The sequence below is a fragment of the Dendrobates tinctorius genome, unplaced genomic scaffold (genome assembly GCF_039654945.1).
Source record: "Dendrobates tinctorius isolate UK_male_01 unplaced genomic scaffold, ASM3965494v1 ptg000239l, whole genome shotgun sequence".
In the NCBI taxonomy this organism is placed as follows: domain Eukaryota; kingdom Metazoa; phylum Chordata; class Amphibia; order Anura; family Dendrobatidae; genus Dendrobates; species Dendrobates tinctorius.
This window is the reverse complement of record NW_027361906.1, coordinates 348,838-376,167: the sequence shown is the minus strand read 5'-3', so window position 1 is coordinate 376,167 and position 27,330 is coordinate 348,838. Positions and strand designations below refer to the sequence as shown.

Below are 27,330 nucleotides of genomic sequence, written 5' to 3'. Positions count from 1 at the left end.
CAATTCTCTACTCCGTCCCACAGCACCTCCTCCCCCTCCTCTCATTTCTGCTGAAGACTTTGCCTCCTTCTTTAAGCAGAAGATCGAAACGATCGGACAAAACTTTGGCCCGCAGCCCCCAATGCCCCTCTTAGCCGGTCAGACATGTTCTGCAAAAGCCAGCTTCTCCACCATGACAGAAGATCAGCTCTCCACTCTTCTGTCAAGATCACACCTCACCACTTATGCCCTCGACCCACTCCCGTCTCACCTCATCCCTAACTTGGCCACAGTCTTCATCCCACCTCTAACACACCTTTTCAACCTTTCACTTTCAAATGGTGTTTTTCCCTCATCCTTCAAACATGCCTCAATCACACCCATCCTCAAAAAGCCCTCCCTTGATCCATCCTCTGTGTCCAACTATTGCCCGATATCTCTTCTCCCTTACCCCTCAAAACTACTGGAACAGCATGTATATCTTGATCTGTCCTCCCACCTCTCCTCCTGTTCCATCTTTGACTGGTTACAACCTGGCTTCCGACCGCATCAATCAACTGAAACTGCCCTAACTAAAGTCACTAACGACTTACTAACCGCCAGGAGCAAGCGACACTACTCTGTCCTCCTTCTCCTGGACCTGTCCTCTGCCTTCGTAGACCATTCCCTCCTGCTACAGACTCTCTCATCTCTTGGCATCACAGACTTGGCCCTATTCTGGATATCATCATACCTATCAGACCGAACATTCATTGTCTCCCTCTCACACACCACCCCCTCACCTCGCCCCGTCTGCCGGTGTTCCTCAAGGCTCTGTCCTAGGACCCCTACTATTCTCCATCTACACCTTCGGCTTGGGACAGCTCATAGAATCCCACGGTTTGCAGTATCACCTCTATGCCGATGACACGCAGATCTACATATCTGGACCCAATCTCGCCTCCTTACTGACTGAAATCCCACAATGTCTGTCTGCTATATCAGCCTTCTTTGCTCGCTTTCTCAAACTGAACATGGACAAAACAGAATTCATCATCTTTCCCCATCTCACTCTACCCCTCCACTAGACCTATCCATCAATGTCAATGGCTGCTCACTTTCCCCAGTCCCACACGCTCGGTGCCTTGGGGTGATCCTTGACTCTGCGCTCTCTTTCAAACCCCATATCCAAGCCCTCGCCTCCTCCTGCCGCCTCAAACTCAAAAATATTTCCCGAATCCGCTCATTCCTCAACCACTAAACCGCAAAAACACTAGTGCATGATCTTATCTCCCAAATATTCCCCCCAAAAATTTATGGATACAACAATATCACCTCTTTATCTCCAGATACAATGCAATAGCACACAATTCTTCTAGCTGATTATAGCGGGAAGAAACAACGAGTATTTAGGAAAGAATATGTAAACAATTTTATTGAAATATATTAAAAATATATGCACAATGAACAGTTTCCCACTATGCAGGCTAACAAGGGGTTAATCCAAAATGAACAGTACAGATAATATATGATTTCAGCTATTTAATACTATCTGTACTGTTCATTTTGGATTAACCCCTTGTTAGCCTGCATAGTGGGAAACTCTGTTCATTGTGCATATATTTTTAATATATTTCAATAAAATTGTTTACATAGTCTTTCCTAAATACTCGTTTCTTCCCGCTATAATCAGCTAGAAGAATTGTGTGCTAATGCCCTTATCTCCCGACTCGACTACTGCAACCTCCTACTCTCTGGCCTCCCCTCCAGCACTCTGGCTCCGCTCCAGTCCATCCTACATTCTGCTGCCTGACTAATCCACCTGTCTCCCCGCTATTCCCCAGCCTCCCCCCTATGCCAGGCCCTTCACTGGCTTCCTATTGCCCAGAGGCTCCAATTCAAAACCCTAACCGTGACATACAAAGCCATCCACAACCTGTCTCCTCCATACATCTGTGACATGATCTCTAGGTACCTACCCGCATGCAACCTTCGATCATCTCGAGATGTCCTTCTCTACTCCCCCTTATCTCTTCTTCCCACAACCGCATACAAGACTTCTCCCGTGCTTCCCCCATTCTCTGGAACTCTCTGCCGCAACACATCAGACTCTCACCATCAACGGAAACCTTCAAGAAGTACCTGAAGACCCACCTGTTCTGACAAGCCTACAGCCTGAAATGATCCTCGGTCTACTGAACCACTGCATGACCTGCTCTACCCTCTACTACTGTATCGTCACCCATCCCTGTAGACTGAGCCCTCGCGGGCAGGGTCCCCTCTCCTTATGTACTTGTGTGTCCCTTGTCTTACACATGTTTATTATACTTGTCTATATTTCCCCTTTTCACATGTAAAGCACCATGAAATAAATGGCGCTATATAAATGCATAATAATAATAATAATAATAATAATAATAATAGTGTTTTGGTCACAGGACCCTGCCCTAAGGACACGGGGTTAGAGTCCCTCTAGACCCAATAGTGTTCGGTGCCACAACTGCGACGCCAGGGAGAAACCCTTACTGAACGCTGTGCCCTGTTAACAGACACAGGGTGCAGCTGATCGATGAATACCGCACGAAGTACTTGCAGCACAGCTCTGGCGGACGCCACTAACTAGCCTAAGCTTTGGTCTGGAAAGCACATTAATGGCACAAGGTGCTGCTCTGACTGATGCTGCTGAACGTGCGGTACCGTAGTGCCTAATGTAGCGTGGCGCACACTGGCGCCAACATGTGATAGGAGATGGGAGCACTGCGGCGCTAGGCAGTGCCACTACTCGGCGCTGACTCGAAACTCTAAACCCTACTAACATGCGTATCAGTGGGAAGGGGTTTCACAATGAGTCAGTCAGCGGTTCACAAGCATCCATCATCACACATACCACTACAAATTACAGACTATACTAGTGCACGGCCGTGCGATCCTTTTATAGGTGCAGCCTTCCGGGACCTTCCTGATGGCCCAATCAGAGCTGCTTGAGGACATTAGCATGTCGGGCATGCTCAGAAGGCTGCAAAAAGGACTTAGCCTCTGGAGCTGCTCGCTGATGGCTAGTGCGGATTGCCAAAGCTGACCCAGAGGTGGCAGCAGCAACCAACCTGACAGCACTAGCCTGAACAAGACTCTGGGAATGACATCTTTGCTGAGCAGGCTCCTCTGTGGCTGGGACTGAATGGGAGACCGCAGAAGGCAAGGCTCGAGATTCCTCCTGTGCAGAGGCAGGAATCCGACGCCTAACACTTGTTCTTTGACAATTAAAAAATAAAATAAGACAGACTGAGTACATATTACCAAACAATGTATACATTTTCTTTTAAATTCTAATTATTTCCCACCCCTTAAGAAAAACACACGCTTATGGACTTTGAGTAGGATATGAAAGTGGATATTTTGAGATTTTCTAGTGCGTAGTCATGTTGCACACAAGTCGGTGAGCTGGCACTTGCAAAACACTGCTGCAGAACTGACAGGCCAGCTGTAGCTTACAATTAAAATGTTTACCATACACCAAATAATATGGTTAAAGGGGATGTGCCATTAAACATACTGTTAATGCCACAGACATCTTGTAAATAAATATTAAAAATGATTCCCCAAATGCAGTCCCCAATTTAATGGGCTTCCAATTCACCATTGGATCTAAACCATTTTTTTTAGCCACTCACCAAGTCCAAGATGAAAAATGTTATGAATGGGTCATCGAGGAGGATGGCAGGAACAGGCTAAGCCACCAGGAAACCAGTGAGGTTAGTAACTGAGCGGATTGCAGACCCATGATCCTATCAACACAACTAGCAGTAGCCGTGGAGCGTTCCTACGAAGCCCTAGTCGTCTCGGCACAGCCGGAGAACTAAGCAAGCCTAAAGCCAGAAAGGTGAAATCTAAACTGCCCCGGAGCAGATACCCAAAAGTTATAGATAGCCCCCAAACATATATTGTCGGTGAGACAAGATGAAGCACAAACACAGACAGAAAAATAGACTGAGCAAATGGTGGGGCTCAAGCTGTCTAGATAGGACAGGACAGAAAAGATACTATCTGCAATCACGCAAAAACCCTGAAAAACCCAACACATGTGATATAGAAAAAACCTGAGGCCACATGACCTCACCCCCACTTTATCAGCACTCTGGTCTGAACTGAAAGCAAAGCAAAAAGATATCAATATAACAGGGGACTGAACAAACTGACACAAGCTGTAACATATGGAGTGGAGCCCAGCGTTGCCCCCAGCAGGGAGTACACTGAACCCTAGCAGCAAAGCAGAAAGCAAACAAAGGTAAAACCAAATTAGATGCAAAGGATTAGCAAAAGAATCACTTAACTGAACCATGCAGATCAGGCAAGAGACAGAAGAACTCCAAATGCACAGGGAGAAAAATCACCAGCAACCACCAAGGGCAGCATGCTCAATTAAATGTCCCAGCCAGTAATCCCAGGTTTCCAATTATTGTCATCAGGTGGGAAACTTCCATCAACCTGGCCAGCTCCACTACTCCCAGTAACCACCAGAGGGAGCTCCGGCTCAGAAGTCCGAGCAAGGGAATTCACAACAGGAAAAGTAACAAGTATGTTAAAATGCTGAAGGAAAAGGCGGTCCTGGTGGGCGAGTGAATTGTTTACTTTCCACACATAATGTAAGAGAAACTTCTTTATTCTTGACTTGGACTATCAGGACCACCCTGAAAACTCTTTTTCCTCCATTATCTGGCGTTTTTTCTTCACCCCCTGATACAAAACAAGAGAGATATGGTGATATGGAGAATATGGTCAATGGAGACATTCTTACAATGATCAATATTATCAAGTACAAGCCGGCAGAAGATCAAAGAATATCATTAATCCTCTAAGTCATTAGAGGAACAGGTTGACCTATATTTCAGTACATGGACTTTCCACTGCAGTCACTGCATAGATGATGGACATACTAGGAAAGTGGATATTTAAAACCTGAAAGATTTTTTTCTTATAAATTACCTCTTTATACAAAGTTTTCTGAAGGATTGATAAGCTACTAAGAGGTCACCACACTTGACTCGCATAGAACAAATGTTTCCATCAGTACTGCAGAGATTGGACAGTACCCATATCAAATCCTCCAATTATTATGTAATAGGAATAACAATCACCCAATGGCACTAATGAAACATCACTCATGAAACACGCGAATCATTTATAATTATTTTAACTACAAAGAAATTATATAGATGAATCTATCTAAACTTGGTGATAATAGAGAAAATATATGTAGATGCAATATCAGTCCCCATAGCAATACCAGATAACGGTTCATAAAAAGCTGGCGTTTTAGGGAGATTTTTAAAATCTTAAATGCTATTTTTTCTTTTATAAACCAACTCTTTATGCAAAGCTTTTTGAAAGATTGATAACACAGGTCAACGAAAAAAATTTTTTTTTCTGGTGTCCAAAATATTTTAATGAATTTGGGGTATTTTTGGGGTGCTGATTCTGAATATGTCATCAGTTTTGCCAGATTGGCTCAAGTTTTTGAGATTTTTGGTATCTTATTTATAGCACTTGTTGGTAAATGCGACGCATCATCTCATTAATTTCTTTGGATTAGTACTTGAACTGAGCAGTTCTCAATATAGTTTTGTGTTAATTAGTGTTCTAAAAGTTTGTTCATAGCTTGATTTTTGCACTAACTTTATGTTGTTGTCTGTTTTCCAGTGAAAAGCATGAACTCATCATGAAGAAGTTGTCTTAACGATCCAGACTCATTCTGTTACATTTGTGGTGAATATACACTGCCAAAACATAGAAGAAACATAACAGACTTCGTAAAAAAAGTGTATTTTGCCTATTTTGGGGTTATGCTTGGGGACCAAGACAAGTTTTGGGCACCACACATAGTGTGCAAAGCATGTATCGAATTATTACGAAAATGGAGCAAAGGACAAAGAAAAAGCTTCAAATTTGGTGTTCCAATGGTGTGGAGAGAGCCAAAAAATCATCATGATGACTGTTATTTCTGTGCAGTGCAAGTGCAAGGATTCAATAAGCATAAGAAACGAAAATGGGAGTAACATGGAATCTGCAAGAAGGCCTGTCCCTCATTGTGAAGATGTGCCTGTACCTGTGTTTACCATAAATAACAGTCATCATGATGATTTTTTGGCTCTCTCCACACCATTGGAACACCAAATTTGAAGCTTTTTCTTTGTCCTTTGCTCCATTTTCGTAATAATTCGATACATGCTTTGCACACTATGTGTGGTGCCCAAAACTTGTCTTGGTCCCCAAGCATAACCCCAAAATAGGCAAAATACACTTTTTTTACGAAGTCTGTTATGTTTCTTCTATGTTTTGGCAGTGTGTATTCACCACAAATGTAACAGAATGAGTCTGGATCGTTAAGACAACTTCTTCTTGATGAGTTCATGCTTTTCACTGGAAAACAGACAACAACATAAAGTTAGTGCAAAAATCAAGCTATGAACAAACTTTTAGAACACTAATTAACACAAAACTATATTGAGAACTGATCAGTTCAAGTACTAATCCAAAGAAATTAATGAGATGATGCGTCGCATTTACCAACAAGTGCTATAAATAAGATACCAAAAATCTCAAAAACTTGAGCCAATCTGGCAAAACTGATGACATATTCAGAATCAGCACCCCAAAAATACCCTAAATTCGATGAAATATCTTTGGCACCAAAAATGCTGTTGACCAGTGTAATCTACTAAGATCTCCAAGGAAATCCAACTTAGAACATGACTTATCAATATCCATTATTACCATATCACCTCCCTTATCAGATAGCTTAATGATTATGGATTTGTCATCTGCAAGATTAAATTTCAGAACAAGTCTTGCAGAGTTTGAACACTACATATGACTTGTAGGATCGCTACTACAATACGTGGCACTGTAGAGTAAAAGTCCTCTTTCTTTCTGAAGAGGCAATTTGCATATTATTTTCCCAGAGGAGCATTGCACGGCGAATAAGCCTCCTTACCTTGACAAGCCAGAGCTGGCATGTCACTCTCCACAAGGAGAAACCTTACCCCTTAGACCTCAGTCCAGAGCCTCTCACCTACCAAAATCAGATCTCATACTTTGCACTGACGAGAGCCAATAGCTCGAAACACCGTGTCTGCAAATTGAGATTCTGATTTGGCTTTTATCCTAAGTCATATTACAAGACTCGTTAAAGGGTCGATTGTGACTTGTAGGATCGCTACTACAATAGGTGGCGCTGTAGAGTAAAAGTCCTCTTTCTTTCTGAAGAGGCAATTTGCATACATATGCTTAGACAATTCCTATAAATCCAGTGACTCAGGAATGGCAATCAACTGCAAGCACTCATGAAACATCCTTTCTACATGATTTAACAACAATGGACTGGTATATACACATCCATCTTTGAATCAATTGGCAATATTGACCAAATGTGTAAGTGCTATATGGCTCCCATAGCAATACAAAGTAACTTCATAAAATGTTAAACTTAATTTTTACACAACATAAGATAAGTTGTGTAAAAAGTTAGAATTAAAATCAGGGCTGTGGAGTCGGTAAGCCAAACCTGCGACTCCGACTCCTCAATTTCCCTTACACCGACTCCGACTCCCACATATATTGCTTATATTTAAGTGGAAAAATTTATTGTAGTACAATGTGAACATCAGACATTTAATCATTTCTATGATCCAATAATCAAGATATTTAGATAGAACATGATATCTATTTATTGGAATACAACTTTAGAACACAAAAAACTAATAAATTGTAAATATGTAATACACTGTATACATGTATACGGTACAGACCAAAGTTTGGACACACCTTCTCATTCAGAGTTTTCTTTATTTTCATGACTATGAAAATTGTAGATTCATTCTGAAGGCATCAAAACAATGAATTAACACATGTGGAATTATATAATTAAAGTGTGAAACAACTGAAAATATGTCTTATATTCTAGATTCTTCAAAGTAGCCACCTTTTGCTTTGATTACTGCTTTGCACACTCTTGGCACATATCCACCAACACACCATACACATAAGAGTCTATACTAGCACATGGCCGTGCGGCCATGAGGCTCTTTTATAGCAGCGTCCTTCTGGGACCTTCCCTGTAGTGGACAAATCAGAGCAGGAACGGGACATGCGCATGTGACCCCCGACCTCCAATGAGAGGTTGTCCCACAGGAATGCTCAGTAGGCAAAACACAGGACTTAGTCCCACGAGCGTTTGTTTGCTGCAGATTCAAGCATAGTGTTACAGCCGAGCCTGAAGGAGCAACCAAACACCTAGCATTAGCCTGGGCAAGACGTCTGGACTTACGTCTTTGCTGAGCAGGAATCTCTGTGGCTGCAGAGGAATCGGAGGCCGTAGAGGACATGGCTTAAGATTCCCCCTGTGCAGTGGGGGAAACTCGACACCTAACACTTATGCTCTGAAAATTCGTCCATATCTTATGTAATAGAAACAGTAATCACCCATTCGCATTTGTGAAACATGTACACAAGCTTTAACTACAATGCACGGCAAGGGTGGTGGAAGCTGTAGCTGACTTTCTAAAATTGGCACACAGGCGGCGTACTTTGACAAGCAGATCCAACAGCTCTGGGTACTGCTGAACCATGAGGTTAAGAATATGGGCCAGGCATGGTACATGTGTGAGCTCACCCCGACTCAGAGCCGCCACCAGGTTCCGGCCATTGTCACACACAGCACTGCCTGGCTGTAGGTTCAGCTGTGTCAGCCACAGACCTACCTGCTCTTTCAGAGCTGTCCACAACTCTTCAGCATTGTATGGTTTGTCACCCAAGCATATTAGCTTCAGCACAGCCTGTTGCCGCTTGGCAGAAGCAGTGCTTCTGACTGATGTGGTCATTTCGGAGATGGAGGCTGAAGAGGAGGTGCAGGAGCTTTAGACTGTGGGGGCAACCCTGATTGATGTAGGGTCCACAATTTTCGGCGTCGGGAGGACATGTTCCATCCCAAGGTTCGAATGGGTCCCGTTTCCACTATGTTAACCCAGTGTGCCGTCAGCAAGATGTACCGACCCTGCCCACAAGCACATGTCCATGGTTAGGTGGACTTTCCCAGTAACTGCATTGTTGAAGGCACGGCTAATGTAGTGGGACACGTGCTTGTGAAATGCGGGGACAGCACACCGGGAGAAATAGTGGCTGAGGACTGAGTACCGAGGGACGGCCGCCGCCAATAGGTTGCGGAAAGCTTCAGTCTCCACGAGCATAAAAGGCAACGTGTGTGTGACAGTCGCTGCTCAAATATTTTGGCATCGCTACATGCGACCTCCTCCTGCCCCACGTCAAGTGGTCCGGGCAAGAGGCCCAAATCTATAAATTGAAAAGTGAACAGCTCTTCAGAGTGTCGAAGAGTGGGATCAGTTTACTCCGGGCACTCGGCATGGTGGGAGGAAGGAGGATCAGGGTGAGGAATATTCTGTCCAGACTCACGGCTACTGAGACTTGACCATGTGGATGACAGGGTGGTAGTGGTGGCAAAGTGACTGGAAGAATTATCCGCTATCCAACCAACAACCTTTTGACACTGCTCTGGGTTCAATAGTGGTGTGCTGCAATACTCTAGTAATTGGCACAGGAAGGTTGGGCAAGATGTGGGTTTTTCTTGCGGCACAATTTCCGCTTGCCCACGGCCTTGGCCTGCACCATCACGTTCAGTTCCCCATCACTTGACACACGATTTGCCCATTTTAAATGGAGGACAATATTTTCCATGTTCACTACAAATGGCTGAATTTGGAGCAAACTTGTATGTGATACGTGTGTCGGAAATCCCCAGTTTAAAATATCTGGCCTGTAGGTAACTCTCTTTTTACAGCAAACTGGTGTCAAATACTTTGCACCTAATCCCAACTGAATTGCCCGTAATGCTTGTTCTCCGCGAACAGCCTCTACCCTGCAACATCTCTTAGTTCGCCCCTTTTCCCACCCATCTTTTTCTACTAAGGTTCAGATACATATACATACACACACACACACACATATATATATATATATATATATATATATTCTAAGCGGTATGTGTGGAGAAAATCAGACACTGCTCATCACCTGCCCAATACAATCCCATCAGTGAAACATGGTGGTGGCAGCATCATGCTATGGAGGTTGTTGTGAATTCGCTTTCTGACCTCCCTCTGGTTATTACTGAAGGTAGTGGAGCTGGTTAGATTGACAGAGGTGTTGCGAGTTCTCTTTCTGGGCTCCCTCTGGTGGTTACTGGAGGTAATGGAGCTGATCTGATTAACAGAGGCTTGTCACCTGATAATGAGGATTGGAGATCTGGGGTTTCAGATTGGGATTTAAGACAGCAGACTCCCTCTATCCCTGCTGGTGATTTTCTTCTTGTCTCCCAAGGTCTGATGTTTCCAGCTCAGTCCCTGCATGTTCAGCTAAGTGTTCATTTGCTATTCTGTTTGCAATTGATCTGGTTTTGTCTATCTTAGTTTTGTGTGGGTCAGCCAGCCCCGGCTGGGGCTGTGCTGTATCACCGTCTATATGTTACTGCTTGTGCCAGTTTGTTTTTGTCCCTTATTAGATTGGCCTCTTTTTGCTCTGCTTTCAGAATATACCAGAGTGCTGATACAGTGGGCAAAGTTGTGCGACTTCAGTGTTTTTTTGCATCAGACGTGTTGGACTTTTTGCAGGGTATTTTGCGTGATTGCAGACAGAGTCTTTCCTGTCCTGTCTAGTCAGTGTGGGCCCCATCATTTGCTCAGTCTATTTTCCTGCCTGCGTCTGTGTTTTCATCTTGTCTCACCGACAATATATGTTTGAGGGCTATACCTATTCCTTTGGGGTCTGCTCTGGGGTAGTTTAGATTTCCCCTTTCTTGCTTTAGGCTTAGTTAGCTCTCCGGCTGTGCGAAGGCATCTAGGATCATCATAGCTACGCTCCACGGCTAATGCAAGTTGTGTGGATAGGATCAGGGGTCTGCAATCCGCTTAGGTACCAACCTCTCTGGTTTTCTGTGGCTTAGCCTGGACCTGCTCTCCTCCTCAGTGACCCATTCATAACAGGTACAAAATGTGCTTGTTTACTGAACCTATCAACATCTACCCAGATCATGGTTTTGCCATTGGGGGGGGGAAATCGGTGATAAAATCCATGGACAGATGAGTCCACAGTCTATCCGGAATTGGCAGTGGCACCAATTTCCCGGCCGGTTGTGGGAGGTTTCAGCGCGGGCACAAATTTCACAGGAGGACACAAAGCCAGTGACGTCAGAAGTCAAACGAGGGCCACCAGAACAGCCTAGTGATGGCTTTACGAGTGGCTGAGATTCCAGGATGCCCACTCAGAGCTGAGTTGTGGAACTCCCAAAGCACCCTTAACCGATACTGGACAGGCACAAAGAGCTTATTTTCAGGTACGGATGACGGAGCAAGAGATTGGGCCTCACAAATCTCCTTCTCCAATCTCGGGGACACCACCGCCACCACCACCCCGTGCTGAAGAATGGAGATAGGAGGCTCAGGAGGCGATACTGGATCTAGGCTGCAAGACAAGGCATCCGCCTTCACATTCTTGGAACATGGTCTGAAAGTGATGGAAAACTGAAACCAGGAAAAAAAAAGCGACCACCTTGCCTGTCTCGGAGTTAAATGTTTGGCAGACTCCATGTAAGACAGGTTCTTGTGATCTGTAATGACAGTGATACGATGGACAGCCCCCTCCAAAAAATGCCTCCATTCTTCAAAAGCTAATTTAATGGCCAACAACTCTCGGTCGGTTACCCACATCATAAATCCTCTCAGCAGAGGAAATTTTTTTTTAGAAAAGGCGGCACAGGGACTTAAGTTAATGTGGTGGGCCCCTGGGACAACACAGCCCCCAGTCCCACCTCAGAGGCGTTCACTTCTATGCTAAATGGTTTAGACAAATCAGGTTGAACCAGTACCGGAGCCGTCATGAAACGGTTTTTTAACAAAGAAAACGCCGCCACAGCTGGAGCTGCCCAGTTTTTGAGATCAGCCCCCTTTCAGGTGAGATCAGTGAGGGGTTTGACCACTTGAGAGAACCCCTTGATGAATTTCCTATAGTAATTGGCGGAACCCATAAGTCGCTGAAGACCCTTGAAATCTCTGGGTTGCACCCAATCCACAATGGCCTGTACCTTCCTAGGGTTCATACGAAACCCCTCAGCGGACAGAATGACCCCTAGAAAGGACAATTCTTGAGTAAAAAATGAACACTTCTCCAGTTTGGCAAAGAGCGGGTTCTCCCTGAGCCTCTGGAGAACAGCACGAGGACGACCCATGTGACTGTCTATTAGAAGAATATATGAGTATATCATCAAGATAAACTACTACAAAGTGTCCAATAAAGTCCGAAAAAATATGGTTAATGAAATTCAGGAATAACGATGGTGCGTTAGTCAAACCGAACGGCATAACCAAATTTTCAAAGAGACTCTCAGAGAAGAGAAACGCAGTTTTCCACTCATCCCCCTCACGCACACGGATGAGATTGTATGGTCCCCTGAGGTCCAACTTAGAGAACCACCTGGCCCCCGACAATTGATTGTACAAATCAGGTATCAGTGGGAGAGGATAAGTGTTTCTTAAGGTGATCTTATTTAGTTCTCGAAAATCGAGGCATGGGCGTAAACCACCATCTTTTTTTTTTTTTTTTTTACAAAAAAAGAACCTCGCCGCCACGGGAGAGACAGATGGCTGTATATGCCCTTTACGGAGGCTTTCAGAGAGACACTCCTTCATAGCAGCCCTATCCGGGACGGAGAGCTGTACAGAGGGGCTTTGGGCAATTTGGCACCGGAAACCAGATCAATGGCACAATCGAATGGGCGGTGTAGTGGTAGAACCTCAGCCTCCTTTTCGTAGAACACATCCTCAAAATCCTTCAGGTACTCCGGAATACCCTTCAGACTGAAGGATGACAGACACAGTAGGAAGACAATTTTCAGAACAACCAGGTCCCTATTTAACAATATCCCGGGACCCCCAGTCAGTAACCGGGTTATGCTGTGGCAACCAGGGAAACCCTAACACCAGGCCAGCAGGGAGTTTATCCAAAACAAAGCATGACATGCGCTCCTGGTGTAGGGCCCCCCACCCTGAGGGTGAATTCTTTAGAACTGAAATGGAGACCATCCTTAGTGAGAGGTGTAGAGTCAATAGCCACAATTTTTAAGGGAGTCTCCAACCTAACTGTACCTAATCTACAGCGGGCCACCAGCTTAGCGTCAATCAGGTTCAGGGATGACCCACAGTCTACAAAAGCCAAAGTATGGAAAAAGCCATTCTCAACACCAAGTTCCACCTTTAACAGTATCTTAGAAAATGATGAAAAAGGTACCTGAGAGTCTGGATGACCTCCACGATGATCACCCAGTCTCAGCCACTTGTTAGTCAGTCGACAGGAGGAGCAGTCCTTTTTCCAATGTCCGGGATCTCCGCAGTAAAAACACAACTTTCCATCACGTCGCTGTTTCCTGTCCTTCTCCTGGGGGTTGGTGGCTCCCACATCCATAGGTTCAGATGGAAGCAAAACATCAGGGTTAGCAGGGAACAACAGAATCCCCCCCCGTGTAACACTTCTCTCCCGTAGCCTCCAATCCATACGGATAGCCTGAGTCATAGCCTCCTCCAATGAGCTGGGAGGTGGATGGAGAGCCAGAGCGTCCTTCAAGCAATCCGACAGTCCCTTCCTGAACAGACATCTCAGTGCGGAGTCATCCCAGGACACCTCAGTGGACCATCGATGGAATTCAGAGCTATACCATTCGGCTGATTGCATCCCCTGCCCCAGACCTATAATAGTGTCCTCTGCCACCCTAACACGGTCCGATTCGTCATAGATAAGTCCTAGGGCCTCAAAGAACCTATCTACCGACATCCGTTCAGGGGCAGTAGGGGGCAACGAGAAAGTCCAGGATTGGGGACCCTCCTGAAGTAAGGAGATAATCCCTACCCACTGAGTCTCATCCCCAGATGATCGGGGTCTAAGAGAAAATCATAATTTACAACTCTCCTTGAATATGTGAAATTTATCTTTTTCGCCAGAAAACATGTCAGGAAGCTTAACCAAGGGTTCAGGAGGGTGCAAAATAACATCTACAGAGTCACTTGGTGGACTAACAATATGAGAGATGTTTCCCTGCATGGTCTTAATAGTCTCAGTCAGTTCTTTTTGTAAGTGGGTATGAGACGTGACAAGGGACTGATGATTCACAGCCTGTTGACCGTTGTTAGTGATAGCTCAAGCTTCCAGTTTAGAGCCTCTGACCCTTGTACCTTGGTGATCCTCATGCCTTTGACTTCTATTCACGTGTATGACCCGGACTGATCTCTGACCCCATCTCTTGGTATTCATCTCTGCTGCTATGTTCCCTCTCTGGCATTTGATTCCCCGGCTTGTACCCCGACCATGTATTTCATCTCACGTCTTTGGACCCCGTGCTCATGTTTTGGCCTTCTGACCCTTGGCTTGGTATTTTGACAACGTGTATTGCTGCTGCTTCTGGTACGTCTGCTCCTGATAGTTTCTGACTCGGTTAGTCTGACCATTCTCTTTCATTACCTGTGACACCTGTATGGTTGCTCAATGTTGCTACCCATAGTGTATAACCTCGCTTCCTTTACCAGCACCCCCTGGTGGAGGTTTCATTACATTATCACTAACCACGGTCAGCAGGCTGTGACAGACTGAAATAGCCCAGCTAGCTCCAGTACGAGGCTGAAGAGAATAACCCCTGCATGGCCAGTCCAAAGTGAAGACAGCAGAAAAACTCCGGACTGGATCACGACAAAAACTGTGTCATGAAGTTGCACAGTACAGAATGCGGGACAAAACGCGATCTGCCATCTGCTGCCTCGACAAAAAAAATAAATTAGCGTGTTGTGGCAAAAAAATGTGCCAACTTTAGTGTATCCCCATCATATTTCTTGTGAGGAGTTGGTTGGGGAGCTATTAAGCATGTAAGCAGACTGTGTGTGAGGTGGTATATGGAAGCATCAAAAATGCTTGGTGAGCTCTGAAGCAAAGGACACCACTGGTATAATTTTAAAAAATGTATATGCTCAATTAACCGATCCTATTTTCCCGCCATGTACAAACTCAGAAAATAGCTAATATGGCTGCACATTTCTACTTACACATTACTTTCCTTCCACGTACAAGCTCAGTACATTATATGGCGGCACATTTCTCATCAGATAATTTACTTGCCCTCCATGTACAGGCTCAGTACATAACATGACCGCACATTTCTCCTCAGATATTACTTTCCCTCTATGTTCAGGCTCAGTAAATAATATGCCCGCACATTTCTCCTCAGATATTACTTTCCCTTCATGTACAGGTTCAGTACATAACATGGCTGCACATTTCTCCTCAGATATTACTTTCCCTTCATGTACAGGCTAAGTACATAACATGGCAGCAAATTTCTTCTCAGATATTTTACTTTCCTTCCATGAACAGGCTCTGTATATAACATGGCCGCGCATTTCTCCTCAGATATTACTTTCCCTCCATGTACAGGCTCAGTACATGACATGGCCACACATTTCTCCTCAGATATTACTTTTCCTCCATGTACAGGTTCAGTACATAACACGGCCGCACATTTCTCAGATATTACTTTCCCTTCATGTACAGGCTCAGTACATAACATGGCCGCACATTTCTCCTCATATATTACTTTCTCTCCATGTACAGGCTCAGTACATAACACGGCCGCACATGTCTCCTCAGATATTTGTCAGTGGAGTTTCAGTCTTCCAATTAGAAACCGTCCAGACCTGAATAAGTAAGACGTTTATTTGGTCATGCTGGCATGGAGAGAGAATGACAGCCACACCAGGTGTGGGCAGTCCTCTGTCTGCCTCAATACATATTCTTAGAGTTTAAAAAATAAAAGAGGAGGGCGTTGAAACTACGTTTGCAAAATAGTACATACATTTGGAATATGCTTGGCTGTAAGCAATCCTTATCCACGTTACCAGAGAAGCAGAGGTATGACATTTTATTTTGTACTTTAGTACTTGGTTTGCAAACCTTATATACACCCATGTCTTCACATTACATCAGCTGAAAAGAGTGACTAGGCATAATAATGGCATACATACAATCATGTATATAGTGTGTGTGTGTGTGTGTGTGTGCGCGCGCTTGATAAAGACGGGTCACCATTGAAACGTTGCCACTGGAGGATCAGTAAAGTATACACTTTTTTTCCACATTTAATTTGAGTGCTGCCTATTTTTTTTTTATATATACCGGGTGAGTCATAAAGGACGGACGTTTTTAAACTAATCATAAAATCGTTAAATATAAAGGACGGATGTATTTGAAGTGGCTATAACTCACCACCAGGTGGAGGTAGAGATGTGCGGGAGGCGGGGTTATGTTTGTGAGGTGAAAGCATTGTTTTTATTTTAGTTTCAGTTTAAGCTATGGTGCCGTGGACGATAGAACATCGCGTTTTTGCGTACGACAGTTTTGTCAAGAATAATGAGTGTATCACAGCCGTTCAGCGTGAGTTTCGGCGTCATTTCAATATTCACAGAAATCAAGCTGTTCCCGCTCGTAACACTATCCTACGTTGGGTTGAAGCACTCCGTACACGAGGTACACTAATGAACAAACGACCACCGGGGGCTCCACGAACGGCACGTACCCCTGAAAATGTGGAACGCGTCAGGCAAGCCATGCTGCGTAGTCTGAGTCGATCTGCTCGGAAACATTCTTTAGAACTTGCCCTCAGTAATCGTACAGTAAGGCGTATTTTGCATTTAGACCTGCATTTCCACCCCTATAAATTGGCCATTGTGCAACAGTTGGAGCGCGGGGATTACGCAGCGCGACTGAAGTTCGCACATGAGATGGAAGCAATTATTGAGCAAAACGACAACCTTATTTTATTCATGAGTGATGAAGCTCATTTCCATGTCAATGGCATGGTTAATCAGCAGAACTGCCGTTATTGGGCCTATGAAAATCCGAAAGAATTACATGAACGACCGCTGCACAGCCCTAAGGTAACGGTGTGGTGCGCTATGGGCAAATATGGCGTGATCGGTCCTTACTTTTTCGAAGGCGATAATGGCAATACTGTTACCGTGAACTCACAACGTTATATCGCCATGATAAATAACTTCTTTGTTCCTGAGTTACGACGGCAACATATCCCCATCTCTAGTGTGTGGTTTCAACAAGATGGGGCAACGGCCCACACAGCCGGAGCAACAATGAACGTTCTTCGCCCTCTCTTCCCTAGTCGCATCATTTCCAGGTTTGGCGATATTAATTGGCCTCCTAGGTCCCCAGACCTGTCCATGTGCGATTATTACTTATGGGGTCACCTCAAATCACGTGTATACAAGCTTAAGCCTCGATCATTACAAGAACTGAAGGAAGCTATTCGAGTGGAAGTTGCCCAAATCGACAGAGTTGTGTTGGAACGTGTTGATGCCAACTTCCAAGAACGCCTCTGGAAATGCATCACTGATAATGGCCACCACATGGCAGATGTTGTTTTCCACACTTGAATTTGTCAAATGCTATTAGTATACGTAACCAAATCTGTGAATACATTTATATTTAATAAATATTTAACGATTTTATGATTAGTTTAAAAACGTCCGTCCTTTATGACTCACCCGGTATATATATATATATATATATACACTCACTGGCCACTTTATTAGGTACACCTGTCCAACTGTGTGTTAAGACTTAATTTCTAATCAGCCAATCACATGGCGGCAACTCAGTGCATTTAGGCATGTAGACATGGTCAAGACAATCTCCTGCAGTTCAAACCGAGCATCAGTATGGGGAAGAAAGGTGATTTGAGTGCCTTTGAACGTGGCATGATTGTTGGTGCCAGAAGGGCTGGTCTGAGTATTTCAGAAACTGCTGATCTACTGGGATTTTCATGCACAACCATCTCTAGGGTTTACAGAGAATGGTCCGAAAAAGAAAAAAAATCCAGTGAGCGGCAGTTCTGTGGCCGGAAATGCCTTGTTGATGCCAGAGGTCAGAGGAGAATGGGCATACTGGTTCGAGCTGATAGAAAGGCAACAGTGACTCAAATTGCCACCCGTTACAACCAAGGTAGGCAGAAGAGCATCTCTGAACGCACAGTGCGTCGAACTTTGAGGCAGATGGGCTACAGCAGCAGAAGACCACACTGGGTACCACTCCTCTCAGCTAAGAACAGGCATCTGATGGCTACTTTCAGCAGGATAATGCGCCATGTCATAAAGCTCGAATCATCTCAGATTGGTTTCTTGAACATGACAATGAGTTCACTGTACTCAAATGGCCTCCTCAGTCACCAGATCTCAATCCAATAGAGCATCTTTGGGATGTGGTGGAACGGGAGATTCGCATCAGGGATGTGCAGCCGACAAATCTGCGTCAACTGTGTGATGCCATCATGTCAATATGGTCCAAAATCTCTGAGGAATGCTTCCAGCACCTTGTTGAATCTCTGCCACGAAGAATTGAGGCAGTTCTGAAGGCAAAAGGGGGTCCAACCCGTTACTAGCATGGTGTACCTAATAAAGTGGCCAGTGAGTGTATATATATATATATATATATATATATATATACACACACACACACACACACACATATGCATATAGATAGATATATTATATATATATATATATATATATATATATATATATATAATACACACACACACACGCACATAAAAGAACTTCATTACAATTATGATAACATCCCCTCATCTTGTAATATTATCATCTATCTGTACACATTGGGGACAGATTTCTTTTTGTCAGATTTCACAGAAGATCTTCATATAATCTAGAGGGAGAGTAATATGTTCAGTATATTTATCATTAAGTCCCAAAATTTTCATTCTTTCGTTGGATTCCAAGGTCTCCACTCCTTGATACATCCTTGGGTCTATGTATGCTATTATTCTGAACTTCTATGTCGAAATGTCCTATTGGGTCTGTTCCTGATATATCAGCTCTTCTAACCTTTGATCCCTCATCTTAGGGTTTTTAAACCTTCTCAGTAGCGGATTACAATTATTCTTATTTGTGCAAGGGGATCTCCTTTTTCCTAATGGAAAATCAGGCTTTAAAATCTATGTAGACATAAGGCTTATACCTATAGTCTCGGGCTTCAATTGTCCATGCTGCTTTACTCCAGTCACACACATACATAAGGCTTATACCTATAGTCTCGGGCTACAATTGTCCATGCTGCTTTACTCAAGTCACACACATACATCCCCTCTGCTATTAGAGCTCAAAATACAAACATACTTCTCAGACTCTGCTAGTTTCACAGCTTTTCCCTATCTCTGCATCATTTATACAACAGACTGAAATTCACTAACATGGCAGCCGCCTGCCCAATTTCAAAAGTAAGATTTAAAGTCTTAAATCTGAAACCATTCTACCACCCTGGACTTTCCTCTCCTGCTGGGTCTATTACCCTCCAATCTCCCATCACTATGGTCACGAAGAAGATACATGTGACTAACCCTGATGTACACATCCTAGATCTGACCGTCTTGTCTGGGTAGGGGGATGAATGGGAGACTTCACCAGTTTGAGACAAGCTTTCCCTTGTGGAAAACCTCCCTTTGTAGCTGGACTTTGACAAGCAAGTCAGATCCTCTTCTGTCCCTACTTGTCTGACAAGTTTACAGTATGGACCCAAGAATCTTGACCGCAGTAGGAGAAGTCAACAGGACTTGGTAAGAAGCTTCCCACTTAGGATGGTGCTGGTGTTTCTTCTTTATCACTTTCACAAGGACCCAGTCTGCAGGTTTTGTTAGTGGGTTTCCTGGAACAAAACTATGAGTAGAAACATCTTTGAGTTAATATCTTAGCCATATATTCTGCTAATGTACAATCAACCTCATCTATCCTTCTAAAGGGTTTTAGCGGAGGTAAGAGAAAAGGTCTCCTGTATATGATTTCAAAGGCTGTCAGCACTACAGATGTCCATGTGACATACATATTTAGTACAACCAATAGAAGACAGTACAACCAATTTTTCCTGTTTCCTGCATGGTCTTTGTCAACCTATTTTTCAAGATCCCACTGTGTCTTTCAACCAGTCCAGCTGAATGAGGATGACAGGCACAGTGGTTTCCCAACTGAATTGACAATGTTTTAGGTAATAACATTAGTTTACTATTTATTTTCTGGAACCCCAAATCTGGGTATGATTTCCTTTATAAGGACCTTCGGTACCATTAATGCATCAGGGTGGACAGCTTCAATCCACCTGCTGAAAGCATCCATAATAACAAGGCCGTACTTTTTCCCTCACACTTGTTCAATAAAATCCATACAAATGTGTTGGAATAAGTATTCAGGGTGAGGAAATTGTACTCTCTTTGGTCTCAGATTCCCTTAGCAATTATTTTTTGCACAAATAATGCATATTAAACAAAGATTTTTAATAGTTAGTAAAGCCATACATCATAAATACATAAGATATGATCTCTACCATCCCTCCTGTTGAGACATAGCTTATGCCATGGCTCAATAGTGTGACATATCTTAGGAGGTTAATGGGCAGTTTATACATATAGGTCATCTTTAAAGATAACCCCTTTTGTTACCAATTTTTTTTGTTTAAATGCCAATAGCATGTCATCCACATATAAGAGCATCTGGCTACCTTCTGGTGACTCACATTGAGCTAGGTTAGCTGATTTTACCTGGAAAACAATAGTAGGTAGTTCACAAGTACCCTTGTGGGATTCTGGTGAATGTATACCTGCTCCCCTTATATGTGAATACAACCAAACCTGGCTATCTGGATGTACTAGGATGCTGAAGAAGACATTACTGATATCACTGTAAAGACCTTATTTTACGGCCTCCAGTCATTCAGCAGAGCATGGGGGTCTGGTACTGTGGGGGCTCTTGGAATCACAGCCTCGTTTACAGATGGGGGCGCCCTCCCTACTGGAAACAAGGTTGTGTTACAAGGTGAGCTGGACAGGGTATAATCACCTCTTATCAATCCCACATCTGCAGGTCATGTGGACCACAAAGATTCTGGTTATGTGGTCAATTCTTCCTCTCATTCTAAGGAAAGGATCAGCATTTCTCCACTCGTTCCCCTGCCTCGCTGCAGGTGGACACTGGGTTTAGAAATGGTGTTCCACTTTAGTACTTGTGAATATGCCTGCAGTCTGGCATTGTAAAATAAGCAGTCACCCAAATCCTCCCATCGTTACTTTCCTTACACTCCAACAAAATCACCAAGGAATTTCCATGATCTACCTTTACATCTGGATAGGGAAACGTGGCTCGGTACCTCTAAAAAGCAAAAAACAACAATTTAATTTGTTCTGACAGTTTACAACTGGCAACACAGTTCCCTTTATAATTCCAGTATATGGTGTGCAAAGAACAATCTAGAGCATGAAAATTCTCATATTTTACATCAGGACCCCTGAAATACCTGTAGTACATGGTGCAGTGTAGTTCTTCAGGTGTGTGAAAATCTATATTTGTATACCTTTATCTATTGCTTCCTTGATGAAGAACTCAGTAACTGAGGATGGTCCTGCAGTTATTAGATCTAGACTGTAATAATATCTAGATTGTCCATACCCCTGGAGCACCATTTTCTCAGCCATGGATTTTACCTATAGTCCTGCAGCAGTAGGAATTATTCCCAGGCTCAGGGCTTGCATCATATCCCTCCGACACAGTTGATAATATAATTTGTGCAACTGCTCTTTTACCTGTGCTGAGGGCCCAGTGTCTCCACAGGCGTAGACAATGGTTCTGTGTCTTACCACTTGCTCCTTTTACCACTATGCAGGCAGCAAATAATAGTAGGTATCTCTTCTGGATGTACTAAGGTTCTAGTGCTCCTGAATCAACAAGGAAAGTGACCTCATGGCTTCCCACAAGGAGAATTTATTCTGGAAATACAGTGTTTTATAAATATTGTATTTGATATGGTATGCATTGCTGAATTTCCACCACTTTCTCATGCTCCTGAATGCCCTATGTGAACTGCATTGTATTTGATATGGTATGCATAGCTTACCCATCTTCTTGTATCCATAATTGTACTCCATCTTGTTATCTTTGCCACACATCTAAGTGGTCTGTATAACCCCTTCCCCCTTTTATGACCTCTGCTTAACTCTGTGCATTTGGCCTGGGCAGTCACACCCCACTTTCACTTCCACCTGATTGTCTTTAGCTGCACATATATTCACCACCATGGGTCTGCTCCAGACGTAGTCGGCTCCATCAATTTCAAAGTACTAATTTCTAAGTACTTTGAATTAGACTGGAATTGACTGTAAGGTAACAGACTATAACACCACAACAATGTTTTGCCTTCTTTTTACTATCACCCCCATACTACTGTATTTCTCCCTAACTTCTGCAATCCCTCCACCCAGTAAGGAACTTGTCATTTCCCCCTCCATCCTTCCCAGCCATCTCACCTTTTCGTCCAAACTGTTCCTCCACATACAATGTGGAGGAACAGTTGTATCCTAGAAGTGTGTATCTTAAAAGTGTGAGATGATATGAAAATATGAATTAATCCAGAATGATGCATACAGACTGTGCCCTCTCATCTGCCACCATCGCACTCTAACCAGCATGTCTATCTATTCTCCCTACGGGTATGTCACTCAGCTTTCCACAAAGACTTCTTACCTCTGCACATAGCATTCACTTGGTATGTCTCTCAACTAACCCCCTGCTTTACCCCAGTATTATTTATGACCTTGTTTACTTTGGCTTGATCATATGCATCTGGTCCACTCTTAATTATCTGACCAAGAGGAGCACAGACCACTCCTCTCAGCTTCACACCTGAATGCACTTTGTAGCACATATTGTTATGAATGAGTCACCGTAGGAGGCAGACACAAAAATAGCAGCTAAGTCCAGAAAACCGGAGAAGTTGGCAACTATCAGATTGCAGACCCCTGAACCTAACAACACAACTAGCAGTAGCCGTGGGGGGTTCCTACGGTGCCCTAGACCCCTCGATCACAGCCGGAGAAACTAAATAGCCTAAAGACAGAAAAGGAAAACTAAACTGCCCCAGAGCAGACCCCAAAGTAAAAGGCAGCCCCCAACATATAATGACGGTGAAGCAAGATGAAAAAACACACACACACACAGATAGAAAGATAGGCTGAGCAAACAATGGGGCCCAAACTCACTAAAATAGGACAGGATAGGACAGCTGCTGTCTGCAATCTGCAAAAACCCTGAAAAGACATAAGCCAACAGGCTGATATGGAAAAAGGCCCTGAAGCAGCTAGGCTTCAAAAACTATATCAGCACTCAGGTATTTTCTGAAGACAGAGCTAAAGGAATTCAGATCACCCCAGCAGGGAATGACAGAAATCCAGCAAAACAAAAACCACGTACAAATGCAAACGGCAGAGCAGAAAACTTAGCTTTTGGAGAGCAGGAATTCAGACTGGTATCCAAGGATCCACAGAGAAATCACCCGCAGAGCAGACGGGCGTGGACAGCCTTATATCCAGTCAGAAACTCCACTCAGCCAATCATCATCATTAGACCCAGATGCCTGATAATCAGGCTCACTATCTTTCTTTACTAGAAGAGGAGTTCATCGGGCCTCAGTGGTAAAGGGGAAAATGAACTCACAACAGTACCTCTCCCTTGAGGAGGGGTCACCGAACCCTCAACCACACCACCAGGGCGATCAGGGTGAGCCCGATGAAAGGCACGCACCAATCTTTTGGCATGAATATCAGAGGCAGAGACCCAGGAATTATCCTCCTGACCATAACCCTTCCACTTAACCAAATACTGGAGTCTCCGTCTAGCCAGACGGGAATCCAGTACCTTCTCTACCTCATATTCCATGTTACCTTCAACCAATACAGGGTCTGGAGGTGCCACCCCAGGAACAACAGGTTCAACAAACCTCTTCAACAAAGACTTATGGAACACATTATGGATTTTAAATGTGACAGGAAGAGCCAAACGAAAAGAGACTGGATTAATAATCTCCAAAATCTTGCAAGGTCCAATAAATCTAGGCTTAAACTTAGGAGAAGCCACCTTCATAGCAATATTTTTTGATGATAACCACACCATATCACCAACCTTAAACTGGGGACCAATGGTCCTATGTCGGTTGGAAAACCGCTGGGCCTTTTCCTGGGAGAGAGATAACTTATCCACCACTTGGTCCCAGATCTGGTGCATTCTCTCCACCACAGTGTCAACACCTGGGCAGGCAGAGGGCTCCACCTGCCCTGAAGAAAATCGAGGATGAAACCCAAAGTTACAAAAAAAAGGTGACATCAAAGTGGCAGAACTAGCTCTATTATTTAAAGCAAATTCGGCCAAGGGCAAAGATGAAACCCAATCATCCTGATCAGCGGAAATAAAACATCTCAAATATGACTCCAAGGTCTGGTTTGTTCTCTCTGTCTGCCCATTGGTTTGAGGGTGAAAAGCAGAGGAGAAGGACAACTGAATTCCCAGCTTGGAACAGAAAGTTCTCCAAAATCTAGACACAAACTGAACCCCTCTGTCAGATACAATGTTCTCAGGAATCCCGTGCAAGCGAACCACCTGTTGCAAAAACAGGGGTACCAACTCAGAGGAAGACGGCAACTTAGGGAGTGGTGCAAGATGGACCATCTTAGAGAATCTATCACAAATCACCCAAATAACAGTCATTCTCTGAGAGACAGGCATATCAGAGATAAAATCCATTGAAATATGGGTCCATGGCCTCTTGGGGACAGGCAAAGGCATCAACAACCCACTAGAGCGAGAACACGATTTAGAGCGAGAACACGATTTAGACCGGGAGCAAGTCCCACAGGACTGCACAAAATTCCTGACATCACGAGACAAGGAGGGCCACCAAAAAGACCGACACACCAAATCTCTAGTACCAAAAATACCTGGATGACCAGCCAAAGCAGAGCAATGAACTTCAGACATCACTCTCCTCTTCCACTGGTCAGGAACATACAACTTTCCACTGGGACAACGCTCAGGTTTGTCCTCCTGGAACTCTTCCAGAGCACGTCTCAAATCGGGCGAGATGGCAGAAAGAACTACCCCTTCGCCTAAGATGGTAGCAGGTTTGGTCACCACAGGAGAATCAGCAAAGAAGCTCCTTGAGAGGGCGTCTGCCTTGACATTCTTAGTTCCAGGAAGAAAAGAAACCACAAAATCAAAATGTGTAAAAAACAAGGCCCACCTAGCCTGTCTAGGGTTCAAGCGCTTAGCCGACTCTAGGTAAATCAAATTCTTGTGGTCAGTGAGGACCACGACTTGATGCTTAGCTTCCTCCAACCAATGTCTCCACTCCTCAAATGCCCATTTCATGGCCAACAGTTCCCGATTCCCCACATCATAGTTACGTTCAGATGGAGAGAACTTTCGGGAAAAGAAAGCGCAGGGATTCATTTTAGATGTTACAGGATCCTTTTGGGACAAAACAGCTCCTGCACCAATCTCAGAAGCATCCACCTCTACCTGGAACGGAAGTGAGACATCAGGTTGCCGCAAAACCGGGGCGGAGGTGAATCTTCGCTTCAGCTCCTGAAAGGAAGAAACAGCCTCTGGAGACCAATTTAACACATCAGCACCCTTCTTAGTCAAATCAGTCAATGGCTTGGCAATACTAGAAAATTTTGCTATAAATTTCCGATAAAAATTAGCAAAACCCAAAAACTTCTGAAGGGCCTTCAAAGAAGTGGGCTGAACCCAATCGTGAATGGCCTGTACCTTGGCCGGGTCCATTTCAATAGTTGACGGAGACAAAATAAATCCCAAAAAAGAAATCCTCTGTACTCCAAAAAGGCATTTAGATCCTTTGACATACAGGGAATTCTCCCTCAAGATCCGGAACACAGTCAGAATATGTTCCACATGAGAATCCCAATCCTTGGAGAAGATCAAAATATCATCCAGATAGATAATCAAAAATTTATCCACAAAATCTCAGAAAATATCGTTCATGAAGCACTGGAAGACAGAAGGGGCATTAGTGAGCCCAAAAGGCATCACCAGGTACTCAAAATGTCCCTCCGGAGTATTAAACGCCGTCTTCCATTCATCCCCATGCTTAATGCGAATAAGATTATACGCCCCCCTGAGGTCAAACTTGGTAAACCAACAAGCACCTTTAACTCTGGAGAATAGATCCGAAATCAGGGGTAACGGATACTGATATTTAACAGTAATTTTGTTGAGGGCACGATAATCAATACAAGGTCTTAATGATCCATCTTTTTTGGCTACAAAAAAAAAAAAAACGGCACCTAAGGGTGACGAGGATGGTCTAATATGACCCTTCTCCAACGCCTCCTTAATATAGGATCGCATAGCCTCGTCCTCGGGTACAGATAAATTGAAGAGCCGACCCTTGGGGAATTTACACCCCGGGCTCAGTTCAATTGCACAGTCATAACTTCTATGAGGAGGCAGAGACGCAGACTCATTCTCACTAAATACATCATAAAAGTCCGCCAAATAATCAGGAACATCATGCGACTGAGGAGAGATGGAAAACACCGGAGCCTCACTAAAGGCACACCGACAACCCCAACTCACCACAGACACAGATTTCCAATCCAAAACTGGATTATGAATTTGCAACCAGGGAAACCCCAGAACAATGGTATCATGCAGATTATGCAACACCAAAAATCTGCAATTTTCTTGATGGTCTGGGGCGACCCGCATTACCACCTGGGTCCAAAACTGAGGTTTATTTTTTGCCAAAGGAGTAGCATCAATCCCCCTCAAAGGAATAGGCGTCTGCAGAGGTGTCATCGGAAATCCACAACATTTAGCAAAATCCAAGTCCATTAGGTTTAGAGCTGCTCCCGAATCCACAAAAGCCTTGGCGGAAAATGTGGACAGGGAGCAGATCAGAGTAATAGCCAGAAGAAACTTAGGTTGAACACCACCAACAGAAAACGTGTGTGCAAAGCGTTTCTCTCGTTTAGGACAGACAGAAATAATATGCAAGGCATCTCCACAGAAAAAACACAACTTATTACGCCTTCTGAACTCCTGACGCTGCTCTCTGGACAAAACTCTATCACATTGCATAGGCTCAGACACTCGTTCAACAAGTGGCAACACCACTCGTGCAGTTTTGCGTTCGCGCAAACGCCGATCAATCTGAATGGCTAATGACATAGAATCGTCAAGACCAGAGGGAACAGGAAATCCCACCATAGTATCTTTTACGGCTTCTGACAAACCCTTCCGAAAGAGAGCAGCCAAGGCATTATCATTCCAGGTAGTAAGTACCGCCCACTTTCGGAATTTTTGACAGTACGATTCTGCAGAATCTTGACCCTGGTTCAATGCCAGCAGG

At 44.0% G+C, this 27,330-nt stretch overlaps 1 protein-coding gene across 2 annotated transcripts in view; it reads right to left on the bottom strand.

Annotated features, from left to right (window-relative positions):
• LOC141060510 (uncharacterized) overlaps nucleotides 1-27,330 on the bottom strand; it is an 84,005-nt gene that overhangs the window by 43,016 nt on the left and 13,659 nt on the right. Inside the window, exon 1 of one of the 2 annotated variants that reach the window (XM_073556772.1) lies at nucleotides 13,309-17,597. The exons of the other annotated variant lie outside the window; for it this stretch is intronic. The gene's annotated coding sequence lies outside the window, so the exon portion shown is untranslated. Of the gene's footprint in view, nucleotides 1-13,308; nucleotides 17,598-27,330 lie in introns of those variants that run through there. 2 annotated transcript variants of the gene reach the window in all.